Raw genomic sequence first — 23,252 nt, 5'->3', positions numbered from 1 at the left:
TCTATCACACTTGCATACAACAAGGGAAAAAAAAAGTCATCTGATAATATTTTGTATATATTTTGATGTCTTAAAATGTATTCATGGATAAATGGCTATGAACAAACTGCTCCACAGCATCCACTTTGAAGGATTTTAGATTATGATAAGCATTAAATAAAAATAAAGCTCCAGCTTGTCCCATCCTGCTACTTAAATCTCTTAATCTATAATATAAATATCCTCCCCACTGAAAACACAGAAATATATCACCAACAATTGTCAGGGGGCTTCTAGTACCCAGCAATCCAAATTGGTCATTCACTGAATGGTACTAACATTAGCGAGCATTTCCACAAGCATATCACTGTTTTTGTTGGAAGTTGCTACAAGTAGCAGTATGTAAAAATCTGATGAAGGGAGAAAAGATTAAAGCAAAAAGCAGGGATAGAACTAATGATAATAAAATTCTTGGCAAGTCAAATTACTGAGAGTCTCATATCAAAAGCAGCTTTGACAATAATGGCATTCCAGAGTCCGTAAAATTAGTCATGACTCAAAGATAAAAACATCAACAATTTGCATAAAAGCTTTACTTTAAAGATTTAGCACTGTATACCAAATGAAGAAAAAAAACACCACCATAACAGTAACACTTTAATATAGGTATCCATTATCTAATGCTTATATAATGGAAGCCAAATGAGCTCATTATTATTGGTGCTATTATACTGAATGCTAAATTAACTCATCATAGAAGCACACTTGCTTTAAAAACTATTACCACACCATCAGTGACAAGAAAAAAAAGCATACAAACTTCCTGAGATGACTAATTTGATTTCAGTGTTAACTTCTAATGCATTATTAATAAACAGTTCATTATACTTTCAGATAGCACTTAGTTTATTTGTGCTTTATTTGTACACAATTCATTTCTGTAATATTTTACTATATTGCACTTTGTTCCTATGTAAACAATTCTGGTTTGAGCTGATGCAGATTTATGAAAAGGGAGGTATGGTATGTTTGTGCATAATTTTAATTTGTTCTGTTTTGCAAAAACAAGAGGGGTACAAAAAGGGATGCAATGCAAAGTAAACAAGACTACAGGAAGAGAGAAAATTATAAATATTTAAATGGATAATGTAAATTCATATATATTGTGGAGAGATATAAGGATATTGTAGAATATATAACGTAATATATAAAAGTTTGTGTATGTAAACATATCTCACATTAAAAATAGGTGATCATTAATAAGTATTAAGTATTAATGTGATGTCAAAGATTGTGGCTATCATATGTACTATTTATATTCAAATGCAACTATTTATCTGTAGATTCTAGTTTTAAGATACCAAAATCTTCCATATAAAGCATAGTATGTTACTTGCAGGCATTCTATTTTTTTTTTCCAATCAACATAAAATTCAGTATTTCCATTATTGAATATTTGGAGTATTTTGGAGTAACTTCAGAAATCTGGCATTATTTTCTAGTAACAGAGTTTATCAGCAACTGAATAATGGAGGTATTGTAGGAAGACGCTTAGATGTAGAGCTTAGGGATATGGTTTAGTGGGGACTGTTAGCGTTAGGTCAGAGGTTGGACTCAATGATCTTGAGGTCTCTTCCAACCTGGAAATTCTGTGATTCTGTGTGTGAAATAATTCCTACAAGTCAAAAATTACCCTTGAGGACTATTTTAGCACTTACAGAAATTACTGAAAAGGTCTTTTTCCATAGTGTTTCCCAGAAAAAGTGGACTTTTTTTTTTTACTTTAAAAAAAATGTTTTCATTTACACTACAAATGCAACCACTAGTCCAAAAATATCACATAGTTTTAAACTGGATTTATAATAAAACTATAAAGAAAAAATATTGCCAAAAGAAATAATTTCAAAATATTTAAGTCATGTTTCTAAAATGAGTTCTTTAACAAAGTTTTTGGAAGCTAAGTTTAACAATAAGCTCCTACAACAAATTTTCATTGAGATCTTAGGTAAGGTACAATCCTTCTCTGGTAATTTCCTATTCACAGAGGAAGAACGCTAATAATTTTTACTTCCTATTCATATTGAGAGGGTGGAGTGAAAAACGTAGAGGAAACATTAAAAAATGAAGCTGGTTCACATAGAATTAAAACAGTCCTATGAAGAAAATAATTTTCCTGTTATTAAATGATGTAGTTTGCATACTATAAGAAAAATGTAATGCTCTGAATAAGGACATTTCCAGGAAAAAGCAATGTGATCAATAGGCCATAAAATCATGGTGAATTTTTCTCAGTCTTGCTCTGCTTATCAATGGTCTTGGATTCAACCGGTGAATCAGTAGCATAAATTATCCACATTGTTTACTTTCAGAGGGCCACAGAGTTTCTTCTGTTTATTTAGGACAGAATATCTTCTTCCATTGTGCTTTGTATTTGGTAATGACAAACATTTGCACAGTGCAATCCAATGTTGAAGGCAACAGTGAAGTCATCATGGTAAAATAAGCAAGGTTGATATGACATTCCTTCCCAAAAGCAAATATCCTTTCCTTCCTTCTAGGATTCTTAACTTTATCTCATAATGTTTTGTTTTTGTTATTCCTGTTGTTTTCTTTTTTAAATACCCTTTGCCAGTGAAGTCCTGGTTTTCTAATTGATTTCAGTACTTTTGCCAACACTTGTTTTTTCCTAAATGCTATCTTTCACATAATGATTCTGTAGCATAAAGGACCCTAATTCTAGAACTGTCTAACACTTCATGTATATGCTCTTTAAAGTGCAAAACTGTATTGGTTTAAATCTAGATTAATCCTGATGCTCCTTTCCAAAAGTGATTCTGAATTTGTGCAAGTAGAATGTTCTGCTAAACAGAACATGTTCTGCATTGTTTCAAGTACCTTACCGTAAAGCAAATTCCACATTTAGCTTGGTTATGCTTATATAATTCTATTAGCAACAGTAACAGCAAATTAAAATATATTGTTTGGCTCTCTAAACTTGATCATTGATCAAGTTTAGATCAAGTTTCCAAAATCTGATTATAGGACACACATTGCTTGCATTCATTGCTTATTGAGGGTAGTTCCACAGTTAGTAAGAAACTACACAAAGACTGCCTCAGAGTTGTTACTGCTAATGAAGCACGTTTTATAAAACACATTAATTTGTCACAGAACAATGTAAAACTTAATTTTATGACTGAAGAAACCTAGCATATATTCAAGATGTGTGTTGGTTACATTGGTGTACAATTATGTGCCTTTATTCCAAGAGTTTAGGGTAGCAAAGAGGGATCAGTAGATTTAGTGAAATTATAAAAGTGGTATATTTTATAAATTTTGTTTCCTTATCTTTTAAACAGAAAAAAAATGACTTCTCTTTAAAATCATAATATAAAGTTTAATTTTATTATGCAGTAGTCATCACTGTCAAACACTACCCTCATTTTCTGCACTAGAGCAAGGAAGACCAAGACCTTACCAAGCTTTCATCCTTCTTACAGCATCTTTCAATAAGCTATTCCAATAGTTAAGTACAAATTCAATACAATTTTTTAGTACAAGAGGATCTGTCAAGGATCTCAGTTGCTTTTGCTCGGAGAGGTTGGGACAACACTGTAGCATGTTTCTGAGTACTGCTCTGCCATTTAAAAAGGTCCTGTAACAGACTGTATTATATACATATGTGTGGAGAGAAGAGTTATTGTAGAGTGAAAGAAAGGTGTTCTACGTCTTGATCATCTGTTAAGTTATATCCATTTTGAAGCCAAGATGTATAGCTATAGGTTCTAACCAAAAGTGTGCTTATTTGCCATAAAGATAACTAACTTATTCTTCTAATGTGAAAAGAAACAAAAACCCAAAGTAATGTCCTAAGTTAAATAAAAAGCTCCTCAGAATTAGTAAAGTGATAGCTTCATCTCACAGTGCCTTATCTAATGCATAGATATCAGCACATTACATACATCTGGGGAAAACAAACAAACAACAAACATGTTTCCTACCCTGATAGCATCCTTCTGGCCTCATGAACTCGAGGACTCAGAACTCCATCCTCAACAACTCCAAATCAGTTGGTTTGTTGGATGTATGAGAGACAAAATGCAAGATTCCATGGATATAGAAAATGTCCAACACTTGACTTTAGGTTGGATTTCATCTTTGTTTACTTGTTGAAAGGTTGGGCATAAAGCAGTCAACCAGGGAGAGAGATGAAGAACTCCAGGGTTTTTTTCTTCCTTTCCAGAGGGTTATCATATTTATCTTGCATGACTTTATTAGGTGAGTATGTATTAATATTTAAAGGGGTCTGTATTTATTCACTGACAACAGAAGTAACTCTAACAGAGCCGGCTTAATTTTTCAGTTGCTAAAGTTAGGTAAGATAAACCCCATCTTTGATTGTGGAACATAAAATGAGTTTTGTGCCAATATTTTTATAGATAAAGTTTTTATTTTCCTGAATATGAATTTTAATATAGGCATCTAAACACATCTCAACATCCATAGAGTCATTATAGTAACTTCCATTCCCTTCATTTTGCTAGGATATTCATTACTCTGAAGTTGATCATTTTCATCACCCCATGTCCCACTTAGCAAATGTTTAGCAATATTTTTGAAAAAAAGCCTCATCGTGTACTTGAACATCATGTACTTTTTTTCAGATTAAATTAAAATTTAATCTTTCAGATTAAATTAAAACCCCACAATCATAGATCAACAGCTGTTCAAAAAGAATCCCACATTTTTGATATTAAAACAACCACCAGATGGCGACCTTACAATTTCATAAAGACAACACAATAAATTGAATATTGCTACCTTGGCTTACATATCGAGATTTTTGTTTGTCCATTCTTAAACAAGACAAACCCTTCAAATAGCCAAAATTGTCTCTAGGTTTTTTAATTGGCTGCAGGTTTTAGTAGAGCAGCAAATTCCTCAAGTTCTCCATTTTTCCTTACTCCACTGTAGCAGTCATTGGAGTTCTATTCTTATTAAATATGTAATTAGTGACACAGAAAACACCAGAACAGTGATGACTCCTCCAAAGTGTTACATTTATCAATAAAATTATGGTCAGCATGTCATTGCTTCCCATTTTGTGTAGCAGCAAAGCCTTTTTAAAGACTTTTCAGTTTGCATAGCCAGGCTCACAAATTGATCTGTCTATCAAACTGATGCAGGTGCCAGACTCATGTAAGTGCCAGACACATACTAAGAGCCTTATCCAAAGCCTGAAGCCTCAGCTGGGAGGCTTTCTACTGCTTCCTACTGCTTTAGGCCAATCCCCCCCCCTTGCCCTCCACCTTTTTTTCTCCTTTCAGTCTCTCTATGCCTAAGAGTGATTCAGTGTGGAAAGCAATTTCCTGCAAAAACTATGTTAATGAAATGTGCCATTCTCTATCAATCTAGAACAGGAAATTCACAGAACCACAGATTCTACAGGCAGATTTTTATTTTATTTTTTTTGGCAATATATGCTAGCAACATGATTTTCAATGTCTGATTAATACTAACTTAATCAAAAAAATTAGACTAGACAGGCCAACTTTGATGCTCAAAAAGATAGAACAAATCATTAAACAATCTATTTATAAACACAGAGGATAACAAGATGATGAGAAGCAGCTGAGATGGATTTGTCAAGAACAAATCATGTCAAGCCAGGCAAATTTTCTTTTCTGGCAGGTTACTGGCCTAGTAGATACACTGAAAAGCAGCAGCTGTGATATATTTTGATGGTTGAATGAGAGGTACCACTTAACCATTTTTGCATGCAGAAATGTTTTGATGATGTCACCATGTCTGTGTGGTTTAGTTCTCATGTTTAAAAGTGCCAATGGTAAGCATCTCATCCAGGGCATTTGTGTCTCAATCATTGATTTAGCCAATTGTTGTTTTATTGTTTGATTCAGTCTTTCTACTTTCCCTGAACTTCGTGGGTGCCACGGAGTGTGGTATTCCCACTGAATACCTAATGATTGACATCATAATTTTATTATTTTAGAAGTGTGTGCCCTGATCAGAATCAATGTACTGGATTATCTAGGTATCAGGTGTTCTAATAGAATTTTTATCACCATTTGTGCCATAGCTCATGCTACAGGATAAGCTTCTACCCATTGTGTTAAATGATCTACTATTACCAATAGATATTTTATCCTCCCTACCTTAGGCAATTCAGTTAAATCAACTTGTACTTTCTCAAAAAGCCTATAAGCTGTTTTTTCTCCCTCCCGTGGCTGCTTGTCGAAACACTTTCTTATTTATCTTCTGACAAGTTAAGCAACTTTGTACAATTTGCTTTGCTATTTCAAAAATCCCAGTGCAACCAAATTGCTTAAGTAAATGATCACTTAACACCTTTGTACCCCAATGTTTGTGCATTCAAATGTCCCAATATTTGCTTTGCATAAGCTTCTGGCAATATCTCTCACCTGTCTGGCAGCATCCATTTTCCTTGTTCTAACTTAGCCCCTATTTTCTCCAGTTTCATTTGTTTGCTTTGTTTTGTTTTCCATTGCATTTCAGAGTTAGTCCAAAAATTCCAAAGGGGTTTCTTTTGGATCTTTTTGGAACAGATTCTCAATTCCAAATTTAACCAGATTTTGGTATTTACCATCCATTATTTCCAGGGTGACTACAGTTGCAGTGTGGGGTCAGTCAGGGGAATGCAATTGTCAACAGTTCCCTGAGTGGTCCCATTGGCAATCTGAGCTCACTCAAACTCAGGTTGAGTTAAGAGTTGCTTTTCTGTGTCCACGTCCTCTCGCACCCATCATGGTCCCTCTGCCCCAAAGGGCTCACACACCAGTGATTTTGAGATTACAGCCTCCTGTGGAGGCAGAACTATTAACACTCCTACATCCTCTTTCCCTGCTCATTCAACTTCAAACAGCTCTGTTAAATACTATATGCCACACCTTTAACACCTTCAACAACTCTTTTAACCCTTCCTTTATCTTTCTTCAGCCTGTACTTTTCTCCTGCCAACACCAAAGGCTCAGTCAGGGGCCAACTTAATTCCACTCCTTTTCCCTCTAAAATGCTGGAACAACATATCAGTATAATACATTTCATCCTATTTTCCTTCTCTCCCCAAAAACAACATTAATTGCAAGATAGCATTATAGTCAATTGATCCATAAAGTGGCCATTTAGTTTACATAGTGGCCACCATTGATTGCAATACTTAGTGAAAGCCCTCTTGCTTTCTGTGCCCCCAGTTCTAACAATGCCCTTCCAATGTGCCAATATGCACCCAAGGAGGCTTTCTTTAAAACGTCTTTGTTTTGGATATTACTCATTTCCTTGATTTCTCAATTTCCTTTTATTTTTTTATTACTATTCCTTACTAGTTACTGTCCTTTGTTTCAATTTCCACACAAACCTTTCTACTGCAGGTTTTTACTATCTTTTTCGAATCTTCTTCCCCAATGTCCCAGTTCTCTGGGATTAAATGCTTCTTCCCCCATACAAACTTTACTATTTCACATTATTAACGAGCCCTATTCCAATCATAAATCCATGGAACTTCAGGAAAACAGCTGAAGCACTCAGCCTTCCATCTTCTAGACAAACATTACCACCTTTTCCACAAAAATTTATGTTTCAACAGGACCAAATTTCGAGCCGAATACCAATTTTTCTCATGCACTTTGTTAGTAAGCCCATACAAAGCAAGGAATCACTCCTGTGTATCCATCAATATGGGGGTTTAAAAAGGTATTGAGGCCTAAATAAATTCGCTCTCCCCCTTCTTGCCAAATTCCCAGGGCTCAAGCCCGAACCACCAAAGAAATGACTCTTTCAGTTCTGCTTCAGTCAGCCCCCTCTCCCCCCCAGTACTTGGGAAACTGACCAAACATCACAGCAAATACACTAATACTTCTCAACTGTTAGTTACTTAGATAATGCTCCCACCTTTCTTTTTTTTCGTGTCACACTCAAAGCATTTAAGAGCAAAAACAGGCTCACAAGATACACCGCCAGGCCCATATATTGGGCATCACCAATCAAACCTTGGATAAAACAGCACTTCTTTTTGGTCTGTCACGCACTTCGTTCATCTCCGCCCAGTCCCCTCACAGAGAACAAGGAACCATGGTTTGGAACTCTGCACTCATTTTGCGGCAACACTGTTTCACTCACACTGCACAGTCATGCAATCACACAAAGAGGCCTCTAGCACATCTCATTCATACCACATAATTTAGAATAACAACTAACCCAAGTAAGTGTTGTCTCTGACTGTGTTCTTCATGAAGTGACTTGTAACACTTTGTTTCAAACCCTTACACTTACACAAGTACTTTAAACACAAAATACCAGGACATTTAAGAATAAGACATACAATTATTAACACTCATGTTAGTATCCCTCCAGCAGCTGAAAACATACCATTTGTCTGCAGCTTCAGGAGGTCTTTGCTCCTGCAGTGAATGGCTGAGAGTGGAGTCCCCTCCGAGCAACACACTCAGGGTGCACCTAGGGGCATCTGCTATGCAGACGATCCTGCAGCCAAGCAGAATGGCTCCTGCCTGGCTCACAGAAAGCTGACTCCATGATCAGTAAGATTGTAAAGTAGGCATGTTTACTCAGTTCTGGGCGGCACAGAGTGGGGGGTAGTCCCACGAAAGTCATACACGCCTAACGTGGCAACTTGCTTTAGTTGTATCTAGTAAAGAGTTACATATACATGAAGTTTCCCAATACTCCTATACATATGCATTACCTGTCCCATTGTGAACAAATATCGGCCAAAATACATGGGGTCTTAAGGGTTATTTTGGCCATTCTACCATATAATACTGGACCATTTTTAATTTACTCTTTTGTTTTCTGGGGCCCCTGTTGTTCCAGTTTCTAATCATTATTCCTAACGGACTTTCTGGTTGTATGTCTGGTAATTTGCTCCCTTTCTTCTGGTCCTTGGTCTTCAATTCTGTCTGACACATCTAGGAATTTTGCTATGGCAATTCCCACAGCCCTTGGTTACCTTAGTAAGAGTGTCTTGCAGGGGGTTTAGTACCTATCACCCACCCATGAATCCTATAGGAACCGCTTCCGTCCTTCACTGGCCAAGTCCCTCGCGGCAGATTGGAACCATGGTTAGAAGACCTCCACACTCACTTCGGAACTAAGTTCCATCTCAGTTACACTCTTACACACACAGGCAACCAGATCCCACTGAACCGAACTGTATGCTACTTAAACACTTGTGACTCTGTCATCTTCGTTTGGATCTTTGTATGCAGAACTACAGGCAAAATACAGTGCTGCAGCCAGCAAGGGAGCTCGTAAAAAAAATCTAGATCTTCACTTACCTTTATTCAGGTTCAAGATAGCATTAGTCCTGACCTGACTCGAACAGGAGCCACCAAATGGTGGGCCGCCTCTCCTAGATCAAATCAGAATTCAGGAACTAAAGCCATCCCAGATGAGCCCCCAGTTGTTATAAATGGCTTAGTCTTCAAAATAGGACTATAATCAAACTTTACAATTTATTAAAGGAATAGAGGTAAGCAAACAGCTCTGGGTGCACCAGGAGTCTCTGCTCCACCAAGACACACACCGGTTACATCAAGCAGCTGATTTTTATGCTCCTAGGCTAACACATATTCACTACTGCTTCTAAAAAAAACACAGGGTTATTATAATTAGTTTCCGGAATCCAAACCCTCCCACTGGAGCATGCATAACAGTCTCTGGTGCTCCCTCTGGGGGTCTCTCATGCTGAAGGCTCGGGACCAGGACTGGGCACCAGCTGAGTATTCACCTAAGTAAGTTCTGTGGAAACAGACAAGGTGAAAGAAGTCCTCTAGCTCCTCAACCCAAATCAAATTTTTAACCCAGGAGCACTTACTTGCAGGCTTCTGAATTTGACTCACTGCCAAACAACTTCACGGCAAAGTAGCACCACCAGTTTTTTCCTGTTCTGAGTAGTCACCGCTGATGTTACTAGCTCATTGAGTCTCCAAAACTATATCACAGAGATGGTAGAAAACACGATGAAAAAGCAGCCTACTTGAGAACACTGAGTCCATTTCCCCAGGACAATACAAAAGGACCCTAAGTAACCTGAACCTCAAACTCCCCTAGAGTGGCAAGTCTTCCCATAACTCCTCATGCTTCTTATATAGCAAAGGTCAAATGATCCCCACCTGGCAGATTTCACTTCACATGTGTGGAGTCATGAGACTTTGTGGAATAGGCTCATCAACCTAGGTTTCAATGTTTAAGGTTCAATTGCTCCTTATCGCTAATAGAAATAACCTGACAAGGGGCTTAGTGGTTAGAGTTGACCTAATGAATTAAATACAAAAGGCATGGAAGGGTCATATTTCTGCTAGTCATTCTGTGAGGAAAATTAGTACAGAGCCTGTTAAAATAAGATAAATAAACATAAATAAAAGAAATAAAAGAAAAAAGAAAATGACCTAAAAGGCAAAATTGCTGTCATAGATTTTCATCTGTCTAGTCATGACAGTTAAAGAATATAGCAATCAGAAAGACTTTACTTGACATTAATGTTGCTTAAATTTGCTTTTCTGAGATCTCTTCTTTATGCTGCACTTTTCAAAATCTAGCGCCATGACCTCCGACTGCAGTATTTACTTTGGCTGCATATAAAATATCACGTATAAATGCCAGAATCTGGATCCTCACTCCCTATTCAGGTCAAGGACCAGGCTGAAAGTTTTGGCTTTAATTTGGTTACATGACTACATTGCTGTCGTCATGGTTTCCCCCAGCCGGCAGCTAAGTACCACACAGCCGTTCGCACAGCTGTTCGTTCACTCAGGGCTTGTTGGAGCTGTGCCAGGGGGAACAATGGCAAGGCTGGGGGAACTACACCAATGCACGCAGCATGGGTAACAACAGGAGGAGCTGGAAGCCATCATGCAGCAGGCAGGCTACGATTTGGTTATCATCACGGAGACGTGGTAGGACCACTCTCATGACTGGAGTGCTGCAATGACTGGCTATAAGCTCTTCAGAAGGGACAGGCAGCACAGAAGGGGTGGTGGTGTGGCTCTCTATATTAGAGAATCTTTCAATGTTGTGGAACTTGAGGCTGGGAATGACAAGGTTGAGTCCCTTTGGTTTAGGATTGGTGGGAAGGCCAACAAGGCTAGTGTCCTGGTCGGGGTCTGTTATATACCGCCGAGCCAGGATGAGGAGACGGATGAGGAGTTCTACAGGCAGCTGACAGAAGCTGCGAAATTGTCGGTGCTTGTTCTTGTGGGGGACTTCAACTTCCCTCACATATCCTGGAAGCACAACACAGCCCAGAGAAAGCAGTCTAGGAGGTTTCTGGAGAGTGTGGAAGATATCTTCCTGATGCAGCTGGTTAGTGAGCCTACCAGGGGTCGTGTCCCGCTAGACCTTCTCTTCACAAACAGAGAAGGACTGGTGGGAGATGTGGTGGTCGGAAGCTGTCTTGGGCAGAGCGACCACAAAATGGTGGAGTTCTCTATTCTTGGTGAGGCCAGGAAGGGGACTAGTAAAACCACTGTATTGGACTTCTGGAGGGCTGACTTTGAGCTGCTCAAGACACTGGTCGGTAGAGTCCCTTGGGAGGCGGTTCTGAAGGGCAGAGGAGTCCAGGAAGGCTGGGCGCTCTTCACGAAGGAAGTCTTAATGGTGCAGGAGTGTTCTGTCCCCATGTGCTCAAAGACGAGCCGTCGTGGAAGAAGACCGGCCTGGCTCAACAGAGAGTTGCAGTTTGAGCTTGGGAGAAAAAAGAGGGTTTATAATCTTTGGAAAAAAGGGCGGGCCACTGAGGAGGGCTATAAGGATGTTGAGAAGCTGTGCAGGGACAAAATTAGAAAGGCCAAAGCTCATCTGGAGCTCAATCTGGCTACTGCCATTGAAGACAACAAAAAATCTTTTTACAAATAGATCAACGCAATACAGAGGACAAAGGAGAATCTCCAGCCTTTACTGGATGGGGGGGGAAACCTTGTTATAAAGATGAGGAAAAGGCGGAGGTGCTTAATGCCTTCTTTGCCTCAGTCTTTAGCGGCAATACCGGTTGTTCTCTGGATACCCAGTACCCTGAGCTGGCGGAAGGGGATGGGGAGCAAAATGTGGCCCTCACTATCCACAAAGAAATGGTTGGTGACTTGCTACGGCACTTGGATGTGCGCAAGTCGATGGGGCCGGATGGGATCCACCCAAGGGCACTGAGAGAACTGGTGGAGGAGCTGGCTAAGCTGCTTTCCATCATTTATCAGCAGTCCTGGCTATCAGGGGAGGTCCCAGTTGACTGGAGGCTAGCAAACATGACGCCCATCTACAAGAAGGGCTGGAGGGCAGACCCGGGGAACTATAGGCCGGTCAGTTTGACCTCAGTGCCAGGGAAGCTCATGGAGCAGATTATCTTGAGAGTCATCACGTGGCACTTTGCAGGGCAAGCAGGCGATCAGGCCCAGTCAGCATGGGTTTATGAAAGGCAGATCCTGCTTGACGAACCTGATCTCCTTCTACGACAAACTGATACACTGGGTGGATGAGGGAAAAGCTGTGGATGTGGTCTACCTTGACTTCAGCAAGGCTTGTGACATCATTTCCCACAGCATTCTCCTCAAGAAACTGTCTGCTCTTGGCTTGGACTGGCGTATGCTTCGTTGAGTTAAAATCTGGCTGGATAGCTGGGCCCAAAGAGCTGTGGTGAATGGAGACAAATCCAGCTGGAGGCCAGTCACTAGTGGCGTTCCCCAGGACTCGGTGCTGGGGCCAGTCCTCTTTAACATCTTCATCAATGATCTGGATGAGGGCATTGAGTGTACCCTCAGTAAGTTCGCAGATGACACCAAGTTAGGTGAGTGTGTCGATCTACTCAAGGGTAGGAAGGCTCTGCAGGAGGATCTGGATAGGCTGCACCGATGGGCTGAGGTCAACTGTATGAAGTTCAACAAGGCCAAATGCCGGGTCCTCCACCTGGGGCACAATAACCCCAAGCAGAGCTACAGACTGGGAGAGGAATGGTTGGAAAGCTGCCAGGCAGAGAAGGACCTGGGAGTACTGGTTGATAGTCTGCTGAATATGAGCCAGCAGTGTGCTCAGGTGGCCAAGAAGGCCAACGGCATCCTGGCTTTTATAAGAAACAGTGTGGCCAGCAGGGCTAGGGAGGTGATCGTCCCCCTGTACTCGGCTCTGGTGAGGCCGCACCTCAAGTACTGTGTTCAGTTTTGGGCCCCTCACTACAAGAAGGACATCGAGGTGCTTGACTGGGTCCAGAGAAAGGCGATAAAGCTGGTGAGGGGTCTGGAGAACAAGTCCTATGAGGAGCGGTTGAGGGAGCTGGGCATGTTCAGCCTGGAGAAGAGGAGGCTCAGGGGTGACCTTATTGCTCTCTACAGGTACCTTAAAGGAGGCTGTAGCGAGGTGAGGGTTGGTCTGTTCTCCCACGTGCCTGGTGACAGGACGAGGGGGAATGGGCTAAAGTTGCGCCAGGGGAGTTTTAGGTTGGATATTAGGAAGAACTTCTTTACCAAAAGGGTTGTGAGGCATTGGAATGGGCTGCCCAGGGAAGTGGTGGAGTCACCATCCCTGGAGGTCTTTAAAAGACGTTTAGATGTAGAGCTTAGTGATATGGTTTAGTGGAGGACTGTTAGTGTTAGGTCAGAGGTTGGACTCAATGATCTTGAGGTCTCTTCCAACCTAGAAATTCTGTGATTCTGTGAAGGTAAGTTATCTGAAATATGACTGATGGAAAAGGTTGAAATAACTGATTCTTTAGTTTAGAGGAGACTTAAGAAACAAGAGTTCTTTGATATCAAACAAAAAGTTGTTATAAAAACAACTCTCTCTGCCACTGAGCAGGGCAAGAAATAATTATCATCGTTCACAGTAAAGAAGATTAAGGCATTAGGTATTAAGAAAGGATTTCGTACAATAAGGATAGCTAAACACACAAACTAGTTATTGAGTTAGTTTATGTGATAAAAAGAATGACAGATCTATCAGAAGAAAGCTAAGTATATTCAATCCAACCTTAGGAAAAACAAACAAAACAATAGAGATTTTTTTCTTTTCATTTCAAAATAACTTTAAAAAAGAAACTAAGGAGACATTTTTAACACAATTTTCACCGGATTTTGATGTATGAAATTCTCAAAGAAACTCATATGTTACTTCCTTTCATAAAGGTTGCTATTTTCTGTTTTTCTCAGATATTCAGTTAAGGTGCTGTGCTCTTTCAAAATTCTGATTGTTTCCAGAGAGAAAAGCCAGTGGATATGAACAAATATCATATAACAAAAAAGAAATCATATAACAACAACAACAAGAAAGTTTCTTATGAACAAATTGAAAACAATAGGGTGCAGATAAACATCACAGAATAATCACCCAAAAGCTGTCAAACTTTGAAAGGAGACAGTGCTGTATGGAATTCTTTGCAGCAGAATACAATTCATCAGCCCCTGTGGAAGATGCAACTCAAGAAAGAGATTGTAAGAGGAAGAATCCATTCATTAGGTGATATTAAGTACAGGCTGTGCCAAAGAATCCTACAAATGTTAACTGAGAGACATAGAAAATCCCTGTAACTATTAATCTGAGGATTACTGAAAGCAAAGGAGAAATAATACGTTTAGCCCAACTAATGTATGTTCGTTTTTTTGTTTGTTTGTTTTTTGTTGTTGTTGTTGTTTGTTTGATTTTATTTTTTTTTTCAGTCATGAAAACTTACTCTGAAATTTTCAGAATATAACTGAAGAATATAGCTTTTTTACAAAATAACATCATTCAGTGCTTGCTTTGCATACAAAACTTAGATCATTCTTAACTCTGGAGCTGTAAGCAGTACTTCCTTAGGACATATTAAGATAGTACTATATAGAAAAGAGAAAAAAATTATTTTCTAGTTATATCTTCCAATGAAACTAAGAGGGAAAATAAAACAGAAGAAAATAAATAAAAATGCTAAGAATGTGAAAAACCGGAACTACTTAAAAAAAAAAAAAAAACAACAAACATTTGAACGTTGCATACTGTAGGAGAGAGAATCCCACAGTCCTGACATTTTCAGTTTATTGAAATGCCTTCAAGCTCATTCTGAGATCATGAAAAGTTGAAATAGGAGACCTACATAAAATTGTGTAGGTCTTAACTGAAGCATTTATTTGATTAAAAGGGATGCTTTATTAAACTGGAAAACTTGGCATAGAATGAAAATTACATAATTGGCAGTGCAATGGAATATCTTTCAAATATCCCTACAGTGTTTCCATAGAATAGATACATCTTGTCTGTGACCAAGTACAACTGCTTACAAGTATCCAGTGCTTTTATTATCTCTCTGAATAAATTTGCCATCTATTTTTGTTATATACTTATCACTGAAGAACAGATTAACCTATGAATTTTCCAAACTCAGAAAATTGTTGAGTATGGAAATGGTAGAAGTAACTCTCAAATTTTCAACTTCTTGCATTACAAGAGGAGGTAGCAATGGAAGAATTTGAATGCTAAGGTCTGGGAATGTCTTGTTGAACCTGTTTTCATTTTGAAACATTCTCTACTTACTAATTTTACACAATTTAGATTATACTCAAAGAGATGGTAATTTTCAGTTATGTCTAATAAAAATATTAATAAAAAAAAGATTCTGTGCAATTTTGTAAGTAGTCACTGCTTTTTTTTTCTAATTGCTTTACCATCTGTGGCACTGATATGGAAAGAGACTAAGGGTTGCCAGTCCTTCTCAAATAAATGATCCTGAAATCTTCCTGATTCTTCAAATTCTCTGGAGGAATTTAAGAATTTGAAGGTAAAATTTCTGTCTATTAGAGAGGAAAATATCTAATCTCTTAATAGTTTCACAGATTTCCATTCATTCATTGATTAACACTAAATCTTCTTAGATCTATTTAGGTTTCTCTGTTCCCCTGGCATCTGAGTTGTTGGTCTAAATATGTTGAGTTGGCCTAAATATATTAATATATACCAAAAGAATACACTTGAAAACTTCAGTATAAATAAGTTTCTTGACATAGAGAAAAATGACTATCATATAGGTAATATTTTAACCAAACCAGGGGAACTCTAACTATGCAGCAACTCCCATTCTGTGCTGTAGTGTTAACATTGGGGATGGCATTAAGTCTTGACATGCTGCTGGAGGAAAGAAATCTTGAAGTCTAGGCAAAATTTTACTAAATAATTTCACCATTTAACATTTGAACAACATGAAAAACAAACAAACAAACAAACAACAACAACAATAAAAAAAAAGCAAACAACCCAAGCAATTTCAACTGCTTTAAAATTTTAAAACACCACTAATTTCTAGGAGAAGCTAAATATGGCCTTCATCCTGCTAATTATTTTTTTTAAAAAAATTATATACATATATATATATATATATATATATATATACAATTTTTCATAACATTACTATTGGTATAGATCTCAGTTTTCAGTTCTGAAAACCACAAAGTGTAGGTCTAACACTAACTATAAATCTATATTTACTTTATTTTTAATCCCACCCTCAGAAGAAAACTAACCTCTCAGACCAACAAGGATAGCAACATATTCTACTTATTTTAGATTTTTTTTTCCCAAGAACTAACTCTTGAACTAACTCTTGAAATGCACACAAATTGCTGTTCCCAGGAAAAATAAAACAAAAAAAACGAGGGGGGTTGGGGGAGGAAGAATAATATCTTTACAACTTTCGGTATTACACGGAACGGTATCTAAATATGTTCTATACTCTGTTCTGAAATGTCATTAATTACAATTTCTGATATTCCAACATATTCAAATATGTTAGTCTGTACTGATAGCTCCACACTCAATCTGTTAGTGATGACATTGGAGCTCTTGTAGCAGAAGCATTACCCATGAAATACTGAATTTTCAATATTGTGTATAAATTGAGAAATCTCCATGTTCTTTGATACTAATTTAACACCTAATCCATTATGAAAATGAGAGGTGATAAGCTTCCAGCTTCTCATGGGCACAATGAAGTACACCAGACGGGATCATTTTTGTCAAACAAAGAAATGAGCTTATCACAAGATTTAGAAGTAATTTCCTTATAAGTCAATTTTCTTCTCATACTTAACTTTATGTTATTCTTATCCAAACTTGAAAAACAGTGAGCTACTATAAGTACTTTGTTCTTGAATAGGATATTTCATAATCAAGATGTTCTGTTATTAATGTTAAGTGTAGCTTTTTTTTTTTTCTCATCATTTTGAATTTTGATTATAACAAATCAATAGTCAAGCTACCTGAATAAATAACAAAATTATATCATTCAATGTCATGAAAGAAACTTTTTTTTTTTTTTTCTGTATATAGGCAGGTTAAAGATATTGTATCACTTCTGCTAAATTTATGAACGAAGTATTGAGGCCTGTCTCCTGAAAACAAAACAAAACATTTTCTTTTTTCAAACTAATGTACATAAATAAGTCAGAAATGTGCAATAGCTTGCAGTAAGTGCATTCCCAGTTAAATCAATGAAAATCTTTCATTGGTAGTACTTGAAAGTCATGGAATGCAAAGGTGCAAAATTCAAGGTACCCATGACACTGCTGAATCTATCAAATGACAGCAGTCGAATTCAGTACAGAGGTCAACAGAATTTCTAGAGTAGCTCTATATTTATTTTTTTCTCAGCAGTTTCTTGTATAATATTATAGTTTTATGATTTTCTGATACAGTGACTTAAATAATAATGTTGCAACTTACATAGTTACAAAATTATGTAAATAAATCAATTTATTCTATAAAACAAACAAACAAACACATCCTGTGATGATAAGTAGGTCACTGGCTTATGGAGGTTTGGTTTGATGATTTGATTCATTCAATGCCAGTGATTGTGAGAGGTGGAATTTGTACCAGGCAAGACATTGGAAAGAATTATTTTAATTTAAATTCCTGGAATTTTTAGGGTACGGATAAGAAAACTGAACCTTTAACTGAAACAGTCAAAGGAATCTGTGTCTTACTGAGCCTTAAATGAGATGCTGGATTTCTCATAAACAGAATAGACTGGGAATCTGAAAGTACAAGTATTGTTATGTTTGTGTTTCTACTGTTACTGTAGCATTATGAAAGTGATTAACATAATGAGAGTAATGCATCTATTAGACTCTTTTGCTGTGTTTTTTTTTTTTTTTTTTTTTTTGTTTCCATGAGGGATCCAGAAAAGGATTCAACAGAACCTTCTTTCAGTTTATTTTGTCAGTATTAAATCATGGTGTTGAGAAAAAGAACTGAAAATTGTTTACATTGATCTTACCTATTTCTTTTCTTCATGTATTTGTGAAGGTTAAGATCTTAAAAACATAGGAGTTCCTGTTTTAGATGTTCATTTGTATTCCTTAACTTTTTGAGAAACCTCTTCAAATAAAAAATATTCAAGTTCCTTTGGTGCAAAAGCATTAAACATTTCAATAAACTGCTCTCTGAGTAGATTAGATGATTGGTTTCTGAGCAGTTTAGATGGTTGAGTTAAGTTTCATCACTCAAATAGTGCTTGTTCCTTTCTAGTATGTAGCTACATGTATTTTTGTTATTGCTGCATTTTTCTATCACCGAAATAGAAAATATTTCAGTTTAAAGATAATGATTTCCTGATTGTTGATGGCAAAAACAGACCAAAAAAGCTCACCTGAAAAGTTCTGCTAAGCTTGAATATTTTGAGTTATCTCCTTCAGAATGATATCCACTGATTAAAGAAGGAGGTTACTGAAATTAGTCTCTATAGAATAACGTTAATTTTATAAATACTCAATTTTTTCTGAAGGTAGTTATGTTCTTGAGGTAGTCATATTTACTTTTACACTATGCTTATCTTTTTATATATCTGTAAATCATTGATGGATCAATGGAACAAATAACAGACACTATTATTTTTAATTTTATGTTGAACAATGTCTGCCGGTAACAACCCATTTTGTTGGTGCCATGTTCTAACTCAGCAATACTGTATATTGCCAAAATTCCAAAAGCTTTTGTAGTGGACACTTTATCATTTTTACATGGGTAGTAGTAGTGGCATATCTAAACTTTTGATACAGTAAAACAATAAACACTTGATCATTCTAATCTGATCTAAACACTAAATATTCAACAAGAATTAATGACCCAGGTCAGTCATAAATTTCCTTCATTACTTGTTGGGATGGGCATTTTAGCAGTTACAAAGTTTACTTGAAATCTTTGCTCTATTATTCTCATAGATATAATTTATGCGATTTGTACTTCCGTTTAAGCACTGTTTTGAGTACTGGATAGCAACTAATTCTTTCCAAATCTGAGAGATATTTGGCCATATGTTTTTTATGTGTGCCTTCCCAGATTAATGCATCTTCAGTGTAGAGTTAGTATGATCTGTCCTATACAAACAGAAAGCTTTTCCTGATCTCTCCTCTTACAAGGAGGAGATGAAAGTGCACCTCAAGTGTCAATGAGCTCTGTGATTCTTTTAACCTCAGGTGAGAAGAATAGTCTTCAATGCATTAACTGTAGAATGGTTGGGTTCTTGACTAAGATTCAGCCTATCACGATCACAGTTTGTCACTGTGATCACTCAGAGTGCTTTGCAGACAGAAAATTGCACTGCTATAAACCTTCCTGGGCTACTACTTGACCATTGTTATACATGTATGTTGATCACAAAATGAAGCTGTAAAAACACCAGAGAAAATATGTCATTTTTAGGCAATCATTTTAACAGTTCATTTTAAACAGAGACCCAATTGTTCCTGCAACATCTTCTGTGAAACTATTTTAGGACTTTTTTTTTTTTTTTTTTCACGGAATTGATATGCCAGGCCTACAGAGTGCCAAGATCCCACATTCTACATAATAAGCAAGAAAAATTGCATTGGCAAATCTGTGGCTGAAAGAAAACACTCAAAGAAGGGATATAAACACTCAAAGGGATATAAAACCCATTTTTAACCTTTTAACAGTACATGAAAAGGTATAAAATTAAAAGAACATAAGCTACAAAATAGCACAGATACCAGTTCTTCTTTGGGGGGTTGGACCCAATGATCTTTTGAGGTCCCTTCCAACCTCTTCAATTCTGTGATTCTTACATCTATCTGTAAGATACTATAAGTTTTCATAGTAGTCTCCTCAATTGCTATTAGGCAAGTATTTCTATGGCCTTTATTCTATATAATTATCTGTCCATTTTGTAGCTGTATTGCATTTAAGCCATCTGTACTGGAAATCAGAGATGCCAATGAACAACAGGTATTGTCTAGCTGCATAACATAGCAGTCAAGCAGCTCTGATCTGAATAATTAGCCAGGTATTAACGAGGTATGTCCTTTAAGCAGAAGAACCTGTATGAGTTGGAGGCAATCTAAAGAAGAGCAAAGCAAAAAGTTAACAGGAGTGAATGTTGGTTTATGAAAAAAGATTTGAATTTTTGTATATAATTCCTATGCTTGATTTTTTCTTTCATCTGGATTTCACTAATCTGATTTTTATTATGACATCTCAAACAGCAGTATCAACAAAACCAACAGGACAGTCAATTACTCTGGGTGAGGCGAAGAAAATCAAACAGGAAATAGAGGCACTGGGAACCTCTTAAACCAGCTTTTCTACCTGAGATATTGTAATACAGGATTGCACCCATGGAGTAAGTCAAGCTGCACAAAATCACAGTGACGACTCACTTCATGAATTACCTGAATGAATTCCTAACAGCAAAATGCCCTTTCCTCTGATCTGACAAAACAGGGTCCCAACTGAACGATTTTAAAATAATCTGCAGAAAATGCTAAGAGCCCTACCAAGGCTTCACATAGTCGTGTAGCAGAAGATGAAAGATAAGCTCATTGAGACCATTTATCCCCAACTGAATGGAACAAGGGTTCCAGTACAATGAGACTGGTGTTGCAGTAGGAGAACACATAGCTGAAGCCTGAAACAAGACTGTAACTTGAGGAGTCTTAACTGAATGCAGGAAAGTGGAAGGAAATCATGGTGTGGGACCTGAGCATGGAACCTTAATTTAGAGGATAAAAATATGCTGTGAGAAAGTGAGGAATATGTCGCAGTTTCAGTGGAAAGCAAGGTTTTCAGTAAGGTTGTATTTTCACTATGTGACGTCACTAGTGGCGTCCCCCAGGGCTCGGTGCTGGGGCCGGTCCTCTTTAACATCTTCATCAATGATCTGGATGACGGCATTGAGTGTACCCTCAGTAAGTTTGCAGATGACACCAAGCTAGGTGCGTGTGTCGATCTGCTCGAGGGTAGGAAGGCTCTGCAGGAGGATCTAGATAGGCTGCACCGATGGGCTGAGGTCAACTGCATGAAGTTCAACAAGGCCAAGTGCCAGGTCCTCCACCTGTGGCGCAATAACCCCAAGCAGAGCTACAGGCTGGGAGATGAGTGGTTGGAGAGCTGCCAGGCAGAGAAGGACCTGGGAGTGATGGTGGACAGTCGGCTGAATATGAGCCAGCAGTGTGCTCAGGTGGCCAAGAAGGCCAACGGCATCCTGGCTTGTATCAGAAACACTGTGACCAGCAGGGCTAGGGAGGTGATCGTCCCCCTGTACTCGGCTCTGGTGAGGCCGCACCTCGAGTACTGTGTTCAGTTTTGGGCCCCTCGCTACAAGAAGGACATCGAGGTGCTTGAGCGGGTCCAAAGAAGGGCGACGAAGCTGGTGAGGGGCCTGGAGAGCAAGTCCTATGAGGAGCGGCTGAAGGAGCTGGGCTTGTTCAGCCTAGAGAACAGGAGGCTCAGGGGTGACCTTATTGCTCTGTATAAGTACATTAAAGGAGGCTGTAGCGAGGTGGGGGTTGGCCTGTTCTCCCATGTGCCTGGTGACAGGACGAGGGGGAATGGGCTAAAGTTACGCCAGGGGAGTTTTAGGTTAGATGTTAGGAAGAATTTCTTTACTGAAAGGGTTGTTAGGCACTGGAACGGGCTGCCCAGGGAGGTGGTGGAGTCACCATCCCCGGAAGTCTTCAAAAGACGTTTAGATGTAGAACTTAGGGATATGGTTTAGGGGGTACTGTTAGTGTTAGGTTAGAGGTTGGACTCGATGATCTTGAGGTCTCTTCCAACCTAGAGATTCTGTGATTCTGTGTGATTCTGTGATTAGTTAAAGCATTCAGTTAAGGTTTGGCATATAGTAGACGGGAAAATGACGGAGGCTGTAAAGTAACAAAGTTACAGGCATGTTTGTGTGCACAGCCCACAACATCCAGGTGATACTTCTGTCTTTATTATTGCCACCAACATCAGTGATGCTTAAATGAATTCATCTGGGGTTCAAATCATGTTTCCGGGGAATAAGTCTGAATTAAGAAGAATAAAAGATGCTCACCATCTGTCCTTTCTTTACAACAGACAAGCTTCATAGGACTTTTAATATCTTTCTAGATATTAACTTTTATGAGAATATTTAAAAACTTTTAGAATTTTGAACCTAACTCCGTATTTAATATGTATCATTCAATTTTCTGTTATGATTTGAAGCTGTACTTTGCTTCTATTTTATGATTACTGCCTTAATTTTCCCCTCCTCTTTCTGCAACATATTTCCAGGCTACAGCATTGAAAATGAAACTTCCAAAAGAAAGTTATTTTTTGTCTATTTTAAACTGTTCTGAAGATTTACAGAGTCCTGTTTTCAGAAGGCTATTAGGAATGCTGTGCTCAGGGGAAGATACATTTCTATTATTGTGTAACTGACCCTTTAAAAATTCATAGATTATTCTAAAGGTTTTTACATACATGGTAGAAAGTAGAGACCATACTGCTTCTAACAGGAAAAAAAAAAAAAGAGATGACTTGATGGTAGATTTTTTAAAATCTCTCAGTTCCTAAGGGGCTTTTTAAAATGTATCTGCCAAACCTTAAAGGATTTTGCTTTAGGAAATTAGAGCAGCCCTGCATTTCATTTTTAATACCATTATTCCAAGGTAGTCCCAAGAAAGGTAGGGCGGCAAAGTATGAATAGAACAAAATCTTATTTTTCTTAGAACAATATTAAATTTTCAATAAAATAATAACAGATGAAAAGAAATACAAACCCTATGAAATCCATTTTCACACTATGCCCCTGGGCTCCCAAAGCCCTTCAAATTGCAGGTGACCAGTCCAACAGAAAATCAAGGCTACTGAACTGGAATATATAGTTTTTTAAACATCTCTACTTGAATTTGTGAATGAGAAAAATGTTATGAGGAAAAAAAATATATATATTTGTTAGAATTGTCTTGTGCGAGAATGTAAAACTTTAAATATATCTTAAACATAGCGTA

General features: G+C 37.9%; 1 long non-coding RNA gene across 1 annotated transcript; it reads right to left on the bottom strand.

Annotated features, from left to right (window-relative positions):
* Positions 1-9,471: 9,471 nt before the first annotated feature.
* On the bottom strand, positions 9,472-10,079 carry LOC140002538 (uncharacterized). The gene is made up of 2 exons (XR_011809345.1): positions 9,848-10,079; positions 9,472-9,771 (listed from the first exon to the last, which is right to left on the bottom strand). It is a non-coding gene; the product is annotated as an uncharacterized lncRNA (long non-coding RNA).
* Positions 10,080-23,252: the final 13,173 nt, after the last annotated feature.

This window comes from Anas platyrhynchos, chromosome 5, assembly GCF_047663525.1.
Source record: "Anas platyrhynchos isolate ZD024472 breed Pekin duck chromosome 5, IASCAAS_PekinDuck_T2T, whole genome shotgun sequence".
Lineage (NCBI taxonomy): Eukaryota > Metazoa > Chordata > Aves > Anseriformes > Anatidae > Anas > Anas platyrhynchos.
Note: the sequence above shows the minus strand (reverse complement) of the source record. Positions and strands in the feature narration are given on the sequence as shown.